General features: G+C 45.5%; 1 protein-coding gene across 5 annotated transcripts in view; it reads left to right on the forward strand.

Moving 5' to 3' along the window:
- Nucleotides 1-4,675: 4,675 nt before the first annotated feature.
- Nucleotides 4,676-18,538, forward strand: part of SNCAIP (synuclein alpha interacting protein) — a 138,609-nt gene continuing 124,746 nt past the window's right edge. For 2 of the 5 annotated variants that reach the window (XM_084882035.1, XM_084882039.1), the window contains exon 1: nt 4,816-4,889. The gene's annotated coding sequence lies outside the window, so the exon portion shown is untranslated. Of the gene's footprint in view, nt 4,737-4,815; nt 4,890-5,095; nt 5,324-18,538 lie in introns of those variants that run through there. The other 3 variants (XM_084882037.1, XM_084882034.1, XM_084882038.1) reach the window with 3 other exon arrangements.

Here is an 18,538-nt window from a genome sequence, read left to right on the forward strand (position 1 = left end):
CACAGTAATAGGATTAATTGGAATCCCAGTATAACCTCAGTGAGCTTGATTAACAATCCATAAAATTTCTTCTCATAAAATCTTTTATTAAAGCTGCTATATGATAAACAGCTACGCTGCTGAACTTGAATTTCTTCTCCCTCTCCAATTTTAACTTTATTACAAGTGCTCAGATGAAGCAAAAGGATAAAATTGCTCCAACAGGAGAGAAAAGAAGAAATATTGAAGGAAAATAAAATCATTAGAAAGTGAAGAGATGACCATAGAAAACAGGTCAGGCGAGTAAAGCTAAATCCCTGGTCACCTCAGCTCAGGCACACAGAGACACACGGAGGCACCACGATGAGCACAGTCTGAAGAAGAAAGTGAAGGCAAGGGAGATGTGATTGTGGAAAAGGAGGTGAAGAGAACATGTGAGCGAGTCCTACAACCAGGTGGAAAACTGGGTAAAAACCAAATACTTCTATAATCAGTCCTTTCTCTGTGAAACTCAAAAGTGTTCAAAAACTGGGCTCCTAGTATTTTTTGTCAGTCACATTTTTTTAAATCTTGCTCATGTGCTTATTTCAGTATGTGAAACTGCTATCCTATCTAATAAAAGAGTAATATGCAAACTGACCATCACTCCAACACACAAGATAGCTGCTCCTATGTGGTCAAAGATGGCTGCCCCCATGTGGACACAAGATGGCCACCACAAGATGGCCAGCAGGGGAGGTCAGTTGGGAGGGACCAGGCCTGCAAGGGAGGGCAGTTAGGGGTAACCAGGCCTGCAGGGGAGGGTAGTTAGGGACAAACAGTCTGGCAGAGGAGCAGTTAGGCATCAATCAGGCTGGCAGGGGAGTGGTTGGGGGTGATCAGGCTGGCAGGCAGAAGTGGTTAGGGGTTATCAGGAAGGCAGACAGGGTGAACAGTTGAGAGCCAGCAATCCTGGATTGTGAGAGAGATCCCAGTAGGATCAGGCCTAAATGGGCAGTCCTATATCCCTGGAGGGGTCCTAGATTGGAGAGGGTGCAGGCTGGGCTGAGGGACAATCCCCCATGCACGAATTTCATACACCAGGTCTTCACTAGAATTTATATTTCTGTCCAGCCTCTAGTTCCATACTTAAGCTCTACAGCTTTCATGTAAAATATCAAAATGTTCTCTGTTTTATAAGATCTAGAGTGGCAAGTAATATGGCCATGCTTCCTCAGCCTATTATTTGACAAATATTCTGGGTATATTGTAGGATGCACTTCCTTGTCCTCTTGTGATTGGTGGAGCCACATGACTGGTTCTGGCTAATGAGTTGAGAGCAGAAGTGACACAGGTAACTACTGAGCTGGAGGATTTAATTCTGGTATGAGACCCTCCTGAGTTCTCTTTCCCTCATTGGAGTGACCAACAATATTGCTGTCAGTGGCTGCTCCATTAGACCTGCATGTTAAAGTGAAAAAGACACAAAGCAGAGTTGCAGGTGACCTGAAATTGTGACATAGCGAGAGCGATTCATTTTTACTCATCTATGGAAGTTTTGGGTGGTTGTTGTTGTTGTTGTTGTGTTACCACAGCAAAACCTAACCTATCTTGACTGATACAATTACATTTACATGTGAAGTGTGATCTGAGTCTTGATAAAAATACCTTATAATTACTTACATACATTTACAAATGCCTCCAGAATAAAATAATAGTCTGGTCCAAACTATATAGTTCCCAACCAGAAATCAGAAAGAACCTCAATGGCAATAAACAATCCGAGCCTTTAATATTGAGTGGGATATTTTCTTACGCAAAATCGGCACTTAAAGAATAGGAGTAAAAGATCTGCCTGATCACTGGCAGTGTTATAGCAGGTTTATCCAATTTTATTATAGCACAATAAAGATATATTATGGAAACTGGGTAAAATGGTGGAGGCAGATGTTTAATTGTAATAATTGAATGAACCATTACATGGCAGCTCTTTGGCAGATGATAAACAGTGACATGCACTGCTGTACTAATTATTTTCAGTAGTTAACTCTTGAGTTTAAAAAATGTGCTCAGTGTTGAAAATCTAAATATAAGCACTATGAATTCCCTTGGCATCTTGATGGGAACTGACAACAGAATAGCAGGGGATAAGAAGTAGACATGAAGTGGAAAAATGCTAAGTGCTCTACGAGGTGTACACTCCCTGTTGTGGTAGGCATGAGTGGGGAGTATTCAAAAGGGGGTAAGTAGCCCAACAGCTCTGGCTGCTAAACCATTTCATTGTTACTAAGATACAGTTGCTTGATTAGAAAACTGATGATCAGAAACTGATTGGTAGTAAGAAGCCACTGGACCAGGCAGGGCAGTTTTGTTAGCTTGGGAAAAAGCCAGGAAGCTGGCTTCCTTACTATCCAATCTAAAAATCTAGTGGCCAGTGTGGCCAAGTGGCTGAGCTGACCATTGGCCTGGGAACCAGGAGATCTCGGTTCCCTTCCCAGTCAGGGCGCATGCCTGGGTTGGAGCTCAGTTCCCAGGCGTGCAGAAGGCAGCTGATGGGGGATTCTCTGTCATCTTTGATGTTTCTGTCTCTTCCTCTCCACTCCTCTGTGAAATCAATAAAAATGTATCTTAAAAACAATAAAATCTAGCAGCTCTGTTTCAATCCAAATACTGGTATATCAATTTGTAGCTTATTGTTTGGCAAGAGTTTGCATGAAGGAGAAGCAAACCAACAAACAGTCCAAGCAAAAGCGATCCAAGCCTGTGTAGGAGAGTGGATATAAGCATTTAAATCACAGTGTAAAAATAATCATGGAAACAATGATAAATACTGTAATCAAAAACATGTTAGAAACAGAGAGTAAACCATAACAAAAGAACTATAAAAAACAGGAAAATATCTGAAATAGCATCTCAGAGTTTGCTCCTTAATTCTATGGCATGCCACTCCTTTGGCTATGCAGAATCAAAGACCATTCCTTTCAGGGACCACCCATTTTCTGTAGATGCAATATAATTGGGCCCCTTCTTGTTGAACCATTTCAATTAACACCTGGCTCACTGTTAGAGCTTATAGATGGTTAGGGCTGTTTGAAGAAGATATCCATTTCTAATTCTCTAATAAGTTACTTAATAAATTAAAATTTGATTTTTTTAAAAGCAGGCTGTCAAAATATTTAAAAGGATGACAACGAAAGTATGTTGTGTATACAAAATGCCAAGGGTGACACCAATTCTATGCATATCTATTGTATGGAAGCAAGATGTGCTTTTCTCAGAGTTTACACTAGGCAAAAAAAAAAAAAAAAAAAAAAAAAAGCATTTTTATTTTAACCAGATGTGAACAAATTAAACCCAATATTTTCAAGTATTTTTAGTGCCATATGATGTCATCTGACTTTATATTTTCTACCGAGGGATAATGTGTGTTTTTAAAATTGTGAAGCCACTTCCCATGTATGTGCTTAAAATGTTACATATGATAAATTACAATAAACAAATTACAACACTGCAGGACATGCGCTTGGCTGTTTATGTCAAAAGAGCAGAGCCAGAATTTCACTTTCTCAATAGGAAATGGAATTAAAAGCACGAGAATGTCCTTTTGCTGGCCTTCCAGGTAGTCCTCAATTCAGTGACCCTGAGTAACACTGGCTCACGATTATCTTGTCCAAATAGGTACAGTGCAAGGTGACACCCCCTCCCCCCAGCCATGCCCTCCTAATAGTACAACTGCCTCTTTCCTGAGCACACACACACACACACACAACAACACAAAAGAGCAGCCAGTGGAGTCCAGAGCCACTGCTTATATTAAATAGTACACTCCCTACTCATCCAGGGACTCCTCCCCCCAGATTTTAAACAACCAATCCTTTCTTTTTTGTAAGTGACACATAGTTTCAATGACAGACTCACACATGATAAGAGTCCCCATTTTCCCTAATCCAGGTAGTGCTGTTTCCCAGGGTCGAGGCGCCTTTCTTTTCCTCTGGAATGGGCAGGGAAGGGAGGGCGCCCCTACACAGAAGGGCCAGAACTTGCTTCCTCACACTTTCCTCTGGGGGCAGCGCCAGGCAAACAGCCACATCCCCAGCTGCGGTGTCGCCCTCCGTGGCTTTGCTAAGTGAACTTCCACCGAGTCATCTCTCCTGGGAAAAGAGATTTCTTACAAACCATTTAAAGCTTTCCAAAGGGCAAGAGCGAGATGGTGGCGAGCCAATGTTACCATACATGCTTCCACTCTCCCTAAACTCATTTCGGAAATGGGAAGGAAAGAGACGGTCATCCCTGCTGGCTCCATCGCCTCATCCAGCGCGCCCCCGCTCCGCCCTCATTAAGACGCTAAAAGAGAAGTTAATAAAGTGATGTGTTAAGCCCTGGTTGAATGAAAAAGCCCCGTGCTTTCAGACCAAAGCCTTCTCTCTCCATCCATCCCTTCCCCCTCCCCCCCCCCCCAACACACACACACAAACACACTTGAGCACAAAACCTTCAGGGCAGACCCCCTCGCCCTTCACTCCTTAGCCCAGTCCTCGGGGATGGGTGGGCGAGCTGGGGGAGGGGGAGAGGAGCGACGGGGCAGGGGGGGGGGGGCTGGAGACTGCATGCCAACGCCAACCCGGTGCCAGGAGCTGGGAAGCCCGGCCATTCCCCAGGATCGTGCCCACGCCCCGTTCCCTCCCTCCCCTCCTTGCCCATCGCTCTCCCCGGTCCCGGCTGCAGCCCGGGATGGTCCGGGGCCCCAGGAGGTGGCAGCGGTGGGCGCAGGGATCCTGGTGAGGGAGGGGCGCTGTAGGTGCCAGGGGGCGAGGCCGCCCAGCGGGGAGGTGGGGGCGGAGGGAAGTGGGAGAGTAGGAGGGAGGGGACACCCGGCCGCGGAGAAGCAGGGGCGGCGGAGGCGAGCGCGGAAGGTGGAGAAGAAAGGGCAGGTTCTCGGACGGGCGCGGCGGGCGGGCCGGGGGTCTCGGTGAGAAGGCAGCGGGGAAAGGGGGGCGCGGGGGGTGGCGGGGGGCGCTGTCAGGAGGGGGCTCGCCGGCGGGGGGCGGATGCCGGGCGCGCAGTGGCTCAGCAGCCGGGGCAGAGGCAGCAGCGGCGGCGGCGGCCGCGCCCCCCGTGCCCGGTGCGCTCTGCTCCGCGCCCTCCGCGCGGGTCTTGGGGTCCCGCCGCCTCCGGGCCGCCCCCGCCCGCAGCCCTTCGGGGCCCGGGGCGCGGCGCGGCGCCGGCCGCATTGTGACGTAGCGGGGCCGCGGCTGCGCCCCCGCCGCCGGCTCCTGCGGCGGCTGTTCCTGCTCCCGCCGCCGCCGCCGTCCGTCCGCCCGTCAGTCTGTCCGAGCCCCGGAGCCCGCGGGCGTGCCGGCGGCCGGTGAGTGCGGGCGCGGGGCGGGCGCCGGGCCGAGCCTCTCCAAGTTCGGGGCGGGCGGGCGACTCTGAGAGTGTCGCCCGTGCTCCTGCCCGCGGGCCCCTTTGTGCGGGGTCCGGGCCACCCCGGGGGCAGCGGCGGCGGCTCTGCGGGAGGATCGGGGCGGGGGGCGGCGGGGAGAGTGGTCTCTATAGTAACGGCGGCGGCGGCGGCTTTCCTGGGGGAAAGGGGGAAAGAACCCCCTCCCCCCCAATTCCCAGGGTTTCCAAAGGATTGTCCTTTTCATTTGCCGGTTTCCTCGGCCCGTTATTCTTGCTGCCACCTCACCCCGTATCTCTCCGAGGCCGGCTGGGCAGCGCCCAGCTCCCGGGAGCTGGGCTGAGGAAGGGCGCACGGACAGGAATGAGGACAGAGCCCACCATGGTCACCGCCGCCCGGGGGACCCCGGGGGCCGCCGCCGCCCCGGGAGAGCCCCTCGCTCCTCAGCGCCGCGCGCCCCGCGTGTCCGTGCAGCCCGGGCGCTGACCGCTCCCTCCCGCCCCGTGGCCCCGCGTCCAGGCCGGTCCGGCCCATCCCGCCCGCGCGCTCCTCCCGCGGCCTCCCCCGGGGTGACTTTCACCTGCAGGTGGTAAGTGAGGTGAACGGGTGTCTGGGCTCTTGTCAAAAAAACCGCCAGGCTTTGCTAATTTCATATTTTTTATGAAAAAAAAGGGAAAATTAGGAGCCGCTCCTGGCAGGCTTACAGTTTTCCACAGGAAATACTAGCATTCTTTGAGGAACACGCTACTGCTCGCAGGGAAGAAAGTCTCGAGGAAACAAAAAGGCAGGAGCATTGTTGCTCTTTTTTCTTTTTTTTCAATGGGCCGCTAGGAGGGGAGAAACGGGTTGTTTTTTCCGGTGGGAGCTTTGCTTTCCTTGGGAAAGTTAATGAAAGGAGCTCGCTGCTCGTGTCCGTTCCTCACGTGCTGGGAGCCAGACTGCACGCCCCGTGGCTGCTACTGACAGGTGTCCATCAGGGCGCCCCGGGGCAGGGAGCACCGGGGCAGGCAGGCAGGCAGGACAGCCTCTCCATTCCCCACGTGCTGTGGAGCCGGGCCAGGGTGCAGTTTGCAAAATGAAATAAGGGCTGACTGGGGAGGTTTATGAGGATTACATGTGTGCAAGAGCCTGTCAATTCTCCAAGGTGTCACTCCCAAGCACCACTTTCCTTGCTGAGTCTGCAGGAAGGCAAAAGCCCATTTCTCTCTCTTAGGGCAGACATCCCAGTTGGGAATGAGTTGAAATCTGTATTTGTAAATATTGAAATTTTAAAAGGAAAAAAAAAGAAAGAAAAGAAAAAAGAAAAAGATCAAGGTGTAGGAAAGCAGTTATGCTAATGTGTTCACATCTGGGAGAGAATGTCTACTGGGTATTTCTGATGCATCTCACTGTTAAATTACATGCAGCATGGCCAGAGTGCAGGGAGACCCCGTAAGGATGCCCTTACAGCTATTCGGAAAAGATGTGACATGTTGGAACCAATCGCAGAAGCTTCTCCGGAAGGCCATACTAGCAACCAGTGATCAAACCTGTAGTAGGAATTCCCAGGTCTACAGTCGGAAAGAAGAAGATGGTGCTTGGCTCCCTCGGTTAGAAATAAGCTATTAAAAAAGGATATAATTTTGACTATAAACCTCATTTTCTCCATAGCAAGCATTTCATGAGAAAAGATGACAAGATAGTGGATTTGAAAGGATGATGCCTTTGTTTTGACATTCACCATGTGTTGCTGTCCAGAAGGTAGTGAGTAAAGCAAATGAATTTCTCTGTCTACGATGTCACAGCTTAGGGAATTACAGGCAGTCCCTATGGTGCAGGTGTCCAGTGGAAATGTGGAACAGAGGCCAAGAAACTGCGTGTGTGCTGTTGTTTTGGAAGCAATCATAGCAGTGCTTTACTGCTCTTAAGAGGAGGGAAATCCACACAAACATCTAAAACAAACAAATGTCTTTGATATTATCAGAGAGAGAGCCTGGAGCTGTTTTTCTTTGCCAGACTTGAGGCATTTCTTGTCAAAAGAGGAAATCTCCCAAGGAGCAGGTGCACCATTATGAGAAGCACAAGGGGATTTCTCTATTAAATGCAAAATCTAATTGAACAGTAAGGGGAGAGTCAGTGACATGCTTAGAATAGAAGCCTTGCTTTTGGCAGTCTGTCAGGTTAAGGTTGTGAACCACATAGGAGAAATATGTGTCTTGGGAGAAAAATAATATCCTGGTGAAAATCACACAGTTGCTTCTGTGAAACTTTTACCCTCACAGGCTTGTTTCTTTGTGCCCCTTTTTATGGGTATGCAGGCTCACTTGCAAGAAGTAATCGTCTGAAAATGAATCAATAACATGGTTTCTAGGATGATATATGCTATGCATGATTTTGTACTTTATAGGTTAGATAACTAGATTTCATAGTCTATGGTTTGCATCTTATCAAATCCCTTTTTAAGCTTGTAAAATTAATGATCAACATATGCATTGAAATGATGAATGTGAATTGATATGCTTGATGGAAAATACTGATTCATAACTAGTCATTGTATATTCACTCTGCGCCTAGGCGAGATATAAAAATATAAAGTACACAGTCTCCTTACAAAAAACTTAAAAGGGGGGAAATAGAACACATAGAAAAATTAAATAATGGTACAAAACCATGGAAGACGATATTTTAGGATTGAGTGCCCAAGACTAAGTAGTCATTGAAAGGAATTCCTAGGAGAAAGTGACCAAATCAGCTTAGATGTTTTATCCATCATCCTTGGCCAAATAACAAATCACTCCAATAGTTGTTGCTTAAAATAAGGACTCTAGACCATGATTCTGTGGTCAGCTATGAGGGCTGGCTTCCTCTAGGTGGTGGTTCTGCTGGTTTCCGTTGGAGTCCCTCAGGCATCTTCAGTCAGCTGGTGGGTTCGTTGGTGGCAGGATGATCTAGGATGGCCTCGCTTATGTCTGGCAGTTACTAGGTGTTGGCCAGGCTAACAGGTAACTGGGACTTGTGCCTCCCATTCTCTAGCTTACTAGCCTGGGCTTCTTTACATAGCAACGAAACAGTGTTCCAAGAACAACAATTCAAAAAGGATGGTTAAGCCTCTGTATTGCATTTGCTATTCTCCCGTTGACCAAATCAAGACACAAGGTCACCCCAGATTCAAGGGGTGTCCAAAGACCCCACTTACGATGAGAAAGAGCTGCATCAAATTTAACCTTTTTTTTTTTTTTTTTTTTTTTTTTTTTTTCAATCCACGACATGTTGAAAATACTTGTTCCAGCAAAAGTTTTCTGCTGAGGAACAGTGTGCTGTGAGATAGGCAAGAGAGAAGTGGAGCCCCGCTAGTAGATAGCCCAGCATTGAGGTTAGGGAATTGCCCTGTAAATCATTGTCCTGTAATCTTTGTTCCGTAAGCCTTGGGGAGGAGAGGAATGACTCAGTGATGATAAAATTGCAACCATATCCTTCTGTTTGTGGCACCAGAATGGCGTGGAGACGGTTGACTAGTGGCAGATTCAGCAGACCATTGTTGGGAGGCGAGGAAGGCTCTGACAATTAGAGGCAGAGAGAATGGGAAGGGAGGGATGGATGCGGGAGATTCCCATAGTTAGGATTAGGTGACTGATTATAGGGGGTTAGTGAAAGCTGAGAGTCAAAATCATTCTGATACTTAAAAAATCTTATGTGACTGAAAGATTGTTGTGAGAAAGCAGTGAGTGATTTATTTGAGGGGAGGAGAAATACTCGGTTTCAGAAAGGTCGATTAAAAGATAAATTGGATGTGAAAGTACTTTATAAGCTGTGGAGTATGCTCTGAATGTTAGCTATTGCTTAGTGTTTAAATCACAGTGGATCGTGTATAGGTAAGTTCCTCTAGTTGTAAAGCAACAGAAAATGCAATGCAATGCAGTGTGGAGGATATCCTAAGGGTCAGAGGAAGTCAGAAGAACTGTTCTCAGGATGGAAACGGAAGTACTCTGGGCAGCTCAGGAGCAGGAACTGATGTTCTTTTTCCTGAGGCACAGCTGGAGGTCTGCCCTTGGAGCGCTCTGCCCTTGGACTTAGCACAGAAGGAAAGAGAACACTTGGGCATAGTTTGAGCAGCCTGCACATGCTGAGCCTGAAGCATTGATTGACAGCACCACCTAGACAGCACACAATGGGGAGCAGGTAGCTACTTCCTTAAAGGACATGGGAGCACTGTTGTCAGAAGTGAGAATGGACGCGTGGTAGGGTGGCAAACACCCCAAACCCCCACCCACGATGGACACTTGCAGATTTATTTGAGCCTAGACACTGGGAAGTATACTGAGTAGGAAGTGACAATTTAAGCGTATTTATATAGGGGTGTGGGTGCATTCATAAAGGTTAGATCATGCTAGTGGTGGGTTTTTCTCATGGGGAGAAAGTAAAGAAAGAAAAGAGGGCCCAGCACAATGTGTCGTCCAGGCTCCTCCATAAATGTCAGTAGATATTTTATTAGAGGGGAAGAGAAATTCAAATCATGTTCTGTCCCCCTCCCCTCCACCAAGGGCTCCGTTGAAGTTCTGCTTCACCAGCGTTGTTTTTTAGATGGCCAGTCGGAAATTCAGGTGGTGTCCTTCACATCCAGGACAGCTGTGGGGCCAGACAGAAACACCTGGCCTCTCTAACATGACACAGTTCGGCTGAACAGCATACACAGCTGCTCTTTATGGAAGGGCCTTGGATGGATCAGCTCAAACCAGGCACAGAGTTTCATAGTTTCTATTGTCTATGTCTGAGAGCCCTGAAGATATCCAGGAAATGTCAACTTAATGAGTGAATGTGCCATTGTTGGTGCAGTAACATTTTCTAAGGCAGCCTGGCTCGGCTTTTCATTATTCACGGTGGAATTGGCTATCAAATCCCTGAATGCCTTGTGCAGATTTAAATGCTTTAAGGTACTATTATCACAGCAATGTGGGTTTTTCATAAATTCACCACTCACAAAAGTAGACTCTTTTTTGAAGCACAATTGTCTTCACTTTCTGTATTTGCCAGGACTCTTGGCAGCAAGTCACAGAAACCCAGTCCAGTCTGTACTTGCTCAAGTAGGAAGGGCCATATCCTGGCTTCTGTACTGGAAAAGTTCAGGAAGGTTCCACTTACTTCTTCTCATCTTCAAGGTGGTGAAATGGTCCTCAGCAGCAGCATCAGGGCTTAAACCCTGCAGGAAAAGGGAATAATTCAGGATTGACTTTAATTAGACCACTTTGATCCTGTGCGCATGCCTCAACCAGTACCTTTGGCCAAGGTGGAGCCTTTGGGAATGGGAGGGTGGTCTGTGTGCTGAGTGGCTTGGGAGGTGGATGAGGTGCATGGGAGTGTGGTCAGCAACTCTCTTACAACCAGCTGGCCTGAGTGCAGGAGAGGGTGGTTTTAAAAGGAGATATTGGGAAGAGAGAGTGGATGCAGGGCAAGTAGAAACCACAGATATCTATCATTTGTCTCCCCTGGAGGGTATTTCATCCTCTCCCTAAGCACCGGGCCTTACACCTGGGACTGATCCTGATCTCACCTCCTACCGTTCCTCCTTCACCTGATCAATCTGCTCATTGACCAGGGCTCCCTACGCAGCTCTCGATCTTACTCTATTTCTCCTTTCATTTAGACCTGCCCTGTTTTACTCTTTACAAGTAGTTTGTAAAATGCTCCCTCCAGCCTCCCCGCTTGCAGGCCACCCTCCTCATCACTGCCTGAGTGCTCTTTCTAGAGAACAGATGCAATGGAATCATGAATCCATGGTCAGAAGGTACACACTTCCATTTATGAACAAATAAGTCACGAAGATGTGTGACATACATGCATATATTTGTATATATATATATCTGTAGTTAATAATACTGTGTTGCATATTTGGAAAGTTGCTAAGAAAGTAGATCTTAGATGTTCTCTTCACAAGACAAAAAAAAAAAAAAAAAGGAACTGTGTGTGGTAAGTGATGTTTCATTCAAAACCTCACAGATAGAACTAGAGAGAACCTCACAGCACTGTTCCAAACCTCAAAGCCTTGGGGAAAGGGGCAAAGTCCAGGCTCCTGCCCTGAGTCTGAGGACCCCCTGCCTCCTCCTGTGGACTCAGCAGATGGAAAGGAGGATGTGCAGCGAAGGCGGCTGCTTGTTGCGGTCACTGTCCCTGGGCTGTGCTGACCTATGTAACACCAGTATCACCAGATGCTCCATTTTCAAGCTTTTGGGTGTGCTGTTTCTCTACAATATTGTTTCTCATTTTTGGAACTAGTGAACATCTACTCCTCCTTCCAAACTAAGCCCAAATGTTGTTTTTTCAAGAAGCCTTTGCTGAACACCCCCTCCTGCCTAGCCCCTGCACCAGACTTGACCCTGTGGTACAGTGTTGGCTGTACTTGTCTGTCTCCTACTGTTCTGATCTCGCTTCTTTGTATATCCCTGTGCCTCTCACTTCATATATGCTGAGTAACTTTAAAAAAAATATGTTTTGATTGATTTTAGAGAAAGGAAGGGAGGGAGAGAAACATCAATGATGGGAGAGAGCCATCCATCGGCTACCTCCTGTACACCCCACACTGGGGATGGAGTCTGCAAGCTGGGCATGTGCCATGACCGGGAATCGAACTGTGACCTCCCACTCAACCATGAACCACACCGACCAGTCTATTTTAAATGAATGAATGAAAAAAAAAAAAAATGTGTACTGAATCGCTCATCTTCAGGGTTTAAAGTGATTGCTTTGTAGGGTTATGCTGTTTCTTTTAACTTGATTCTCACATTTGCAGCTCAGTGTTGGACATGATGATAGGTTCTCTTTGAAGTTACTGCTCAGATGCTCTTTCAGCTGGTGTGTGCTTTTTCCCTTCTTGGTCACTAAGAGATGCCTTAGGAAAGAAACTGAAATGTATTTGTGGCCAAAGTCAATCTTGAGTCTAGAATCTTTGCCTCAGAAATCAGATGAGGAATACTTTTTCTTCCTACCATAAAGAAGATAGTTAATAGTTAATATTTATGAGGAATTTACTCTGTGTTGGGTGCTTACCAGATGCCTTACAATTATTTTCTTATTTAATTCTCACAGCAGCCCCAGGAAAGGGGTATTATCCCTATCATTCTTTCTCTCCATATGAGGATACTATGATTTAAGAGTTGAAATAGCTCTCTTGTCACCAAGTGTCCCCTTGCCAGAGACTGTAGCCACTTGACACTCATCAATCTTCTATTTCATTCATTATGAATTTTTTGTTTTTCTCTTAAAATGAAGTGACCGCATTCTAAGAATGAAACATTACAACTGCCTCCCTTGGCCATCAATTATGTAAAAAAGGCTATGAAAAAGATACATTTAAAGAGGTAAGAGCTGGAGTGCAACTGTTGAAATTGAGATGAATTTCTTCTTTAGAAATGCCTGTCCTATTCCTTTAATTCTTCCGTTCCAGATATAAGGGCCTCTTACAAAGGTCGTGCTGCAGAGTACAACATGCAGGCCTCTTGAATAGGCATAGAGACATGAGTTCCGAGGGTGATTCAGTTGTTCTGTAAAAGTCACAGAAGCTCAATGCTTTTTTTTAGTCTGAGAGTCTTTTGAGGTTGTAATAAAAGCTATGGATTCTGTCCTTAGAGAAGAAAAGGTGCGCACAGACATGCACACGTGCACACACACATGCCACTTTGAATGATTCAGGGTATTTCTGGGACCTGTGGAAGCCCATCTATGGATTTCCTGGGGTTCCAGGTTGAAAACTTTGCTGGAAACTATAATCCAAAAGAAACATATACATTGTTGAGTGCTTACCATGTATCACATGTAACCATTTATTGAGTGTTTACCATGTGCTGGTCCTTTGTGAAAAGTACATTATGGCTAACCAACCCTCTTAGCCATGCATTATGAGCCATTTGAAGCTGTGGAGAATGAGGTTCAGAGAAGGAAGTGAGTTTCCCAGCTGCCAAGTGGTGAGAGGGGAATTAATCACAGAACCCAGATCTGTATCACTGCTACTTCCTGCTGCCTCCACCGTCTTTCTTCTCGCCAAGCTGGGCAGGAGACCTGAGCCAGTGAACTTCTGAGCCTGTATTAGTTCTGACTCCCCTCAGCCATCAACTTCTTTGATTAAAGGGTCTGCTGCTGCCAGAAAAGCCTCCTGGCAGGTTTCCAGTTCATTGTCCTTCACCTGGCACAACCCGCCACAAGTAGATAACATCATTCATGCAACCCAGCACCAAGCGTGACCACTCCTGGTGGATCCCTGGCTTGTTCCTGAGTGTAGACTATATACCTGGAAACTTTAACCCAACAGATCGATTCTCAACAACAAAAATGACTGCAGCATCTCCACTGGGACCTGTCCAGAGATGTTTATTTGGGACCCGCTGTATTTTGGGCTCTGCACTGGAATCTGTGGTCAGAGCAGTGAGCACACAGTGTGGTTCCTGAGCTCATGGCACTTTCATCCAGCTCCTATCTAGCAGACAATAAGGCTAACACAACTTCAATGAAATGCAATACATTGCATGAAAAAGGAAATATAAATGTGTTCTGTGTGCATTTCTGTTCCTTGTGCAGCTTCAAAGTTCTAGTGACCAACCTCTTTCCTTCTCTATCCCTTTCCTTCCTCCCTCAGGGTGTTTAGAGCACCTCAGATTTCCAGAAGCTTGGCTGGCAGAGGAAGGGGGACACACCACCAGCAGAACCATTCACTCCGCCTGAGGCCAGTCATTTGGCCACTCTGCCTTCTCAGCCCCCCCTTTATAGATGAGAAGGCAGAGTGGCCAAATGACTGGCCTCAGGCGGAGTGAAGACAGGCCTAACTAGGACTGATCTCAGGCAGAGATGGCTCACAGTAAACCACAGGCTGCTGCTAAATTATTTGCCATGTGCTTACTGTCATTGTTTTTGGCCTTTATGTTGTGGCCTCTCTGCAACACTGAATGGGCAGACAAGCACTCTTCAGGAAGCAGAGCCTGCCAGGTCCACCCCCTCTTCCAGGTCCGCCCCCCTTCGCAGCCATGGAGAGGTTCCCATGATGTTGTCTCCTTTTTCATTATGGTCACCTCTCCCTGCTTGCCCGCCTGCCCGAGAGCCTCCCAGGTGTTCTCCCGCACTGTTGTCCTGTGACTGCTTAGACCAGAACTGGCTGGTAGGAATAACAGGATCCAGGGAGTGAGCCACATAGGCCATTTCAAATTTTCTAATGGGCATGTTAAGGAAAGTAAAAGGAAATGGGTAAAGTTTTAATAATGTATTTAAATTAACCCAATACATCAAAAATATGAGCATTCCCCTATGTAATCTATATTTAAAAATTATTAATCAGATAGTTTGCATTTTTTTTTTCAAACTCTTCCAAATTTGGGCTGTGCTTTATTCTTAACTCAGACTAGCCACTCTTGTGATTCTCAGTAACCACCTTAAGCTAGTGGCTCCCATAGTGGTGGACTGCGGGCTTGGGCTCTGAGGAGGACCTGACTCTGTCTCCCTCAGCTCTTTGCTTGCACCTTCACTGTTGCTTATGCAGGAGGTGTTATATGTGGCTGTCTGTGCTCTTGAACCTGGCTCATGAGGGTAGGAATTGGGTCTGTCATCTTTCTGTCTTCATTGTAGAGTGCAGTGTTAAGTAGGACCTCATCTGGCATTTAGAACATTGGAAATGCATTAATAAGAGGGAGGATTCATTGGTAACCTCAGCTTCTGAAGGGATCGGTTTGTGGGGCTCACCTCACCAGCCCTGGCACCCATTTTTTAATCCCTGATGCTGCCCAGTGCCACAGATCTACATTTGAATCTGATTGAATGGAGAGAGGGGCCTCTATAGTCAAAAGGAATATTCTAGTCTAGTATTGTACTGAGTCTCTATGGGTCTTATTTAGCTTTAGGTTTTACCTCTTGTAAAATTGAATACTAAAGAAATTTATCTGCACTCTGGTAGGTTAAACCATATGGTCTTATTTAAAAAGGATGACAATTTAAAAAAAATTGACCAAACACCAAAATTAAACTCACCCACTTAACCCTTCTACTGAGCTTACATAAAGACCAATTGACACCTGGAATATTGAATATACAAGGAAGGAAGAGCCTGCACTGGGAGCTGTTGGAGTCACCATGATATGCTTTCTCCGTTTCTAGTGGTTTTAGATCATCACTACTCCCTTCCCCCCAAGGGGAGATTTATATCCTGGAGTAAGTTTGCCCTTGCACATGCAGTATTTAAATTTTGCAAGTGTTTTTAACCAACTAATGTGTATGTGCTTGCTTGTCTACTTTACCCCTAATGATAAATGTCACTTAAAATAATTCATACAACCACGTCTCAAAGATTGGCACTCCCATAAAACCATACTAACCACATATTCAAATAAATTCAAAGTTTGAAAATAGAAGAAAATATGAGCGTTTGATCTGTTAAGTCATATAAACATTTTTAGAAGGGATTCTTGTCTCAGAAAAAAAGTATGGTTACCTCAGGCCCACTTAAAGAGCACATTGAAAGAGAAAATGGACTTAGATCTAACCTCCCTGTTACCATTGTTTACCAGTTTTAACCTAGAAAGTTTATTGACCTGCTTGGGGTTTCTGTTTCTCAGAGTGCATACAGCTGTCACACACTGTGTAGGAGGACGATGAATGAAGTCTAGAAAATGTTTTGAACAGTCCCTCCAAAAACTCTTTGGAACCATTTGAGGGCAAGGTAGCTTGCCAATATTTTTTCAAAGTCTAAAAAGTTAGCATACATCATACAGTAGATAACTAAACACTAGCCATGTATAAGTAATTTGTAGACCTCTTCTTTAGTAAGTCAAGATGGCACAAGACAGACAAAGCTTTGCATCTGTTGGCTCCAGCTTTAAGAATGCTGCTTTCATTTTTGAGTCTCTTAAAAAAGAACCCGTGCCTCTCTGCAACTGTAATATACTCCTTCCAACGCGACGGCTCTGGTGTGCTGTGTTGGTGTAATTGAAAACCTATAAAAAGGCTGAGAGCTACTTTTGAATTGGCTCAGTGAACTTGGACTGGATTTGTCAAAGTGGTGAAAGGTTTAAAGGAATTTTCATAAATGAGGTCTCCAAGCTGTGCTTTAACCAGAGAATTCCAATGAACTCCAAGGCCCTGTGAACTTGGAGAATAGCGCCTCGGAGAAGAGCAGTCATATCAAGATGGAAATAAATGATTCATTTTCATTCCCCGAGTTCTGCCGACATAGGCATACTTAGCCGCTGATCATCATAATTTAGCAGTACTGTTGTGCACTAAAAATACAATTTAAAAGTCTAATCTTTAATTAAGTTGAGTACTCGCAGATTAACATGGTTACAAATCTTGGGCACTGGATCGAGCACAATGTTTACTCGTGTTGCTAGGAAATAGCAGCGCTCTTAGCGAGTCACAGATTGATTTGGGAAGAGGAGGGATGTGAGCTTCTCCCGGTAATGTACTGGATCGTTTCTCCTTTGTTTTGTTACAGGGTGCATGCAAATGCACTTCATGCAGCAAGAGTCTTGCACATGGCAGAGCTTTTGTTGGCAGAAGGCACAGGTGTGGGTACCTCAGTGAACCTTTGGAGCATATTTGAAATAGCGATGTTTACCTAGAGCTCTTGGGTGAAGTAAGCATTATGAAATATTTGAGTTTTTAATTAAATGAATTTTTCCATGTGTTAGAGTTATCAAGAAGTAGACTGTTCTTTAAAATATAATTGTTAATGAGGCTAACTGATGGTTTTACATTCTTGCCGTTAGTGGCAAACTGTCCAGTGAGTATAGAAATTTGATCCATGTTGATGGTTTTCCAAAATCGTTTAAACTTGCCTGTAGGAACTCAACTCTGCTATTCTTTTTTCCCCCCTTTCCGTCCCTTTGGCAAACCTCGCTACATGACACATTGTACAATCGTTTTTTTTTAAATGCAAAGCCAGTGTGCGGCATGAAAGGCAGTAGCGATGCCAGCTCTTTTGCCTTGTCCCTGAGAAAGATGAAAGATTTCTGTGTGCTATTTCAGTCAGGACCAGGCATGAAAGAGCGCTTCTCCGAGTTCCTAACAGAACCGAGAAAAAACCTACAGGGACAAATTCCTGTTTGATCTATTTGAGGCTGGCCCTTGTACATGGGGCTGGCATTTCAAAGCAGAGGCCCTTCCTAAGAGATGGAAATGAGCAGAACACTCGATTCTCTTGTGGCACAACACAAGGCTTGGGATGGCTTATGCTTCTCAGAGGACTTTACCCTGTGTTCAAGCTCAGAGCATGGGGCTAAGTAAGAGGGAGTGATACTGAAGGGCAGGATCATGACTTCACTTTGGGATGAATGCCCATGACCTCTCTTGGTAATTAGCATACTTTTAACTCCCTCTGGATAATTATCAACTCCTTCCTATAGAAAGCCAGGTATGGGTTTTGGTGAGAATTGCTTTCTCAATCTTACCTAGCACAGCTCCAATTATATACTGTACGGTCATTATTTGTTGGTTGAAAAAAATGAATCCTTCAACAGGTCTTGCAAGTAAATCTATTAATAATACAAGACCAAAGGCTTACTCTATTGAATTAAATGAAGGTTAAAGTCTTGGCTTGTCTTCTAAAAGATATCAGCATGTTACCTGTATTATTTATATTCAGAACACCCTCAGAGGCAAGATACTGCCAAACAAGTGGGCACAATGCCATGTGATGTAAGGTTTCATTGCTTAGCTGCTAGATGGAATAGGTGATGGAATTGTATGAGGGCTAAGACCTGCTTGTATAGAACTTTTGATGCTGAAAGGGAATTGGAGATTTGACAATAAGGAGATGGAAAGATGGAATAATAAAACTGGTACATAGATTGTAAGCTTCTTGGAGGTCACACTTATTTCCTTTCATTTTCACTGTCTCCCAAGATACCCATTAGCATGCTTATAAATGGTTTGGTATAAAGATGGTGCATAGGGGGCAAAATACCATATTGGTTATGAGCATGGACTTGAACCTCAGAGCAAAGCTTACCTTAGCCTCTTTTTATGTTTGTGACCAGGAAAGCTTACGGAGCCTCTTGACTGACTTTTTCTTTGGCTAATAAATATTTAGTAATTGCCATATTTATTCAAGGTAAGTTTTGGATGTTTGGGGTAAAAAGGGAGTAATGATGTCAGATCCACTCTCTTCCTTTCTGCACCTTCTCTGTGTGTTGAGATATTCGGACTGAATCAGCAGGATCCTTTCCTCTT

The sequence above is a fragment of the Pipistrellus hanaki genome, assembly GCF_964339955.1.
Source record: "Pipistrellus hanaki genome assembly, chromosome: 4".
Taxonomy (NCBI): domain Eukaryota; kingdom Metazoa; phylum Chordata; class Mammalia; order Chiroptera; family Vespertilionidae; genus Pipistrellus; species Pipistrellus hanaki.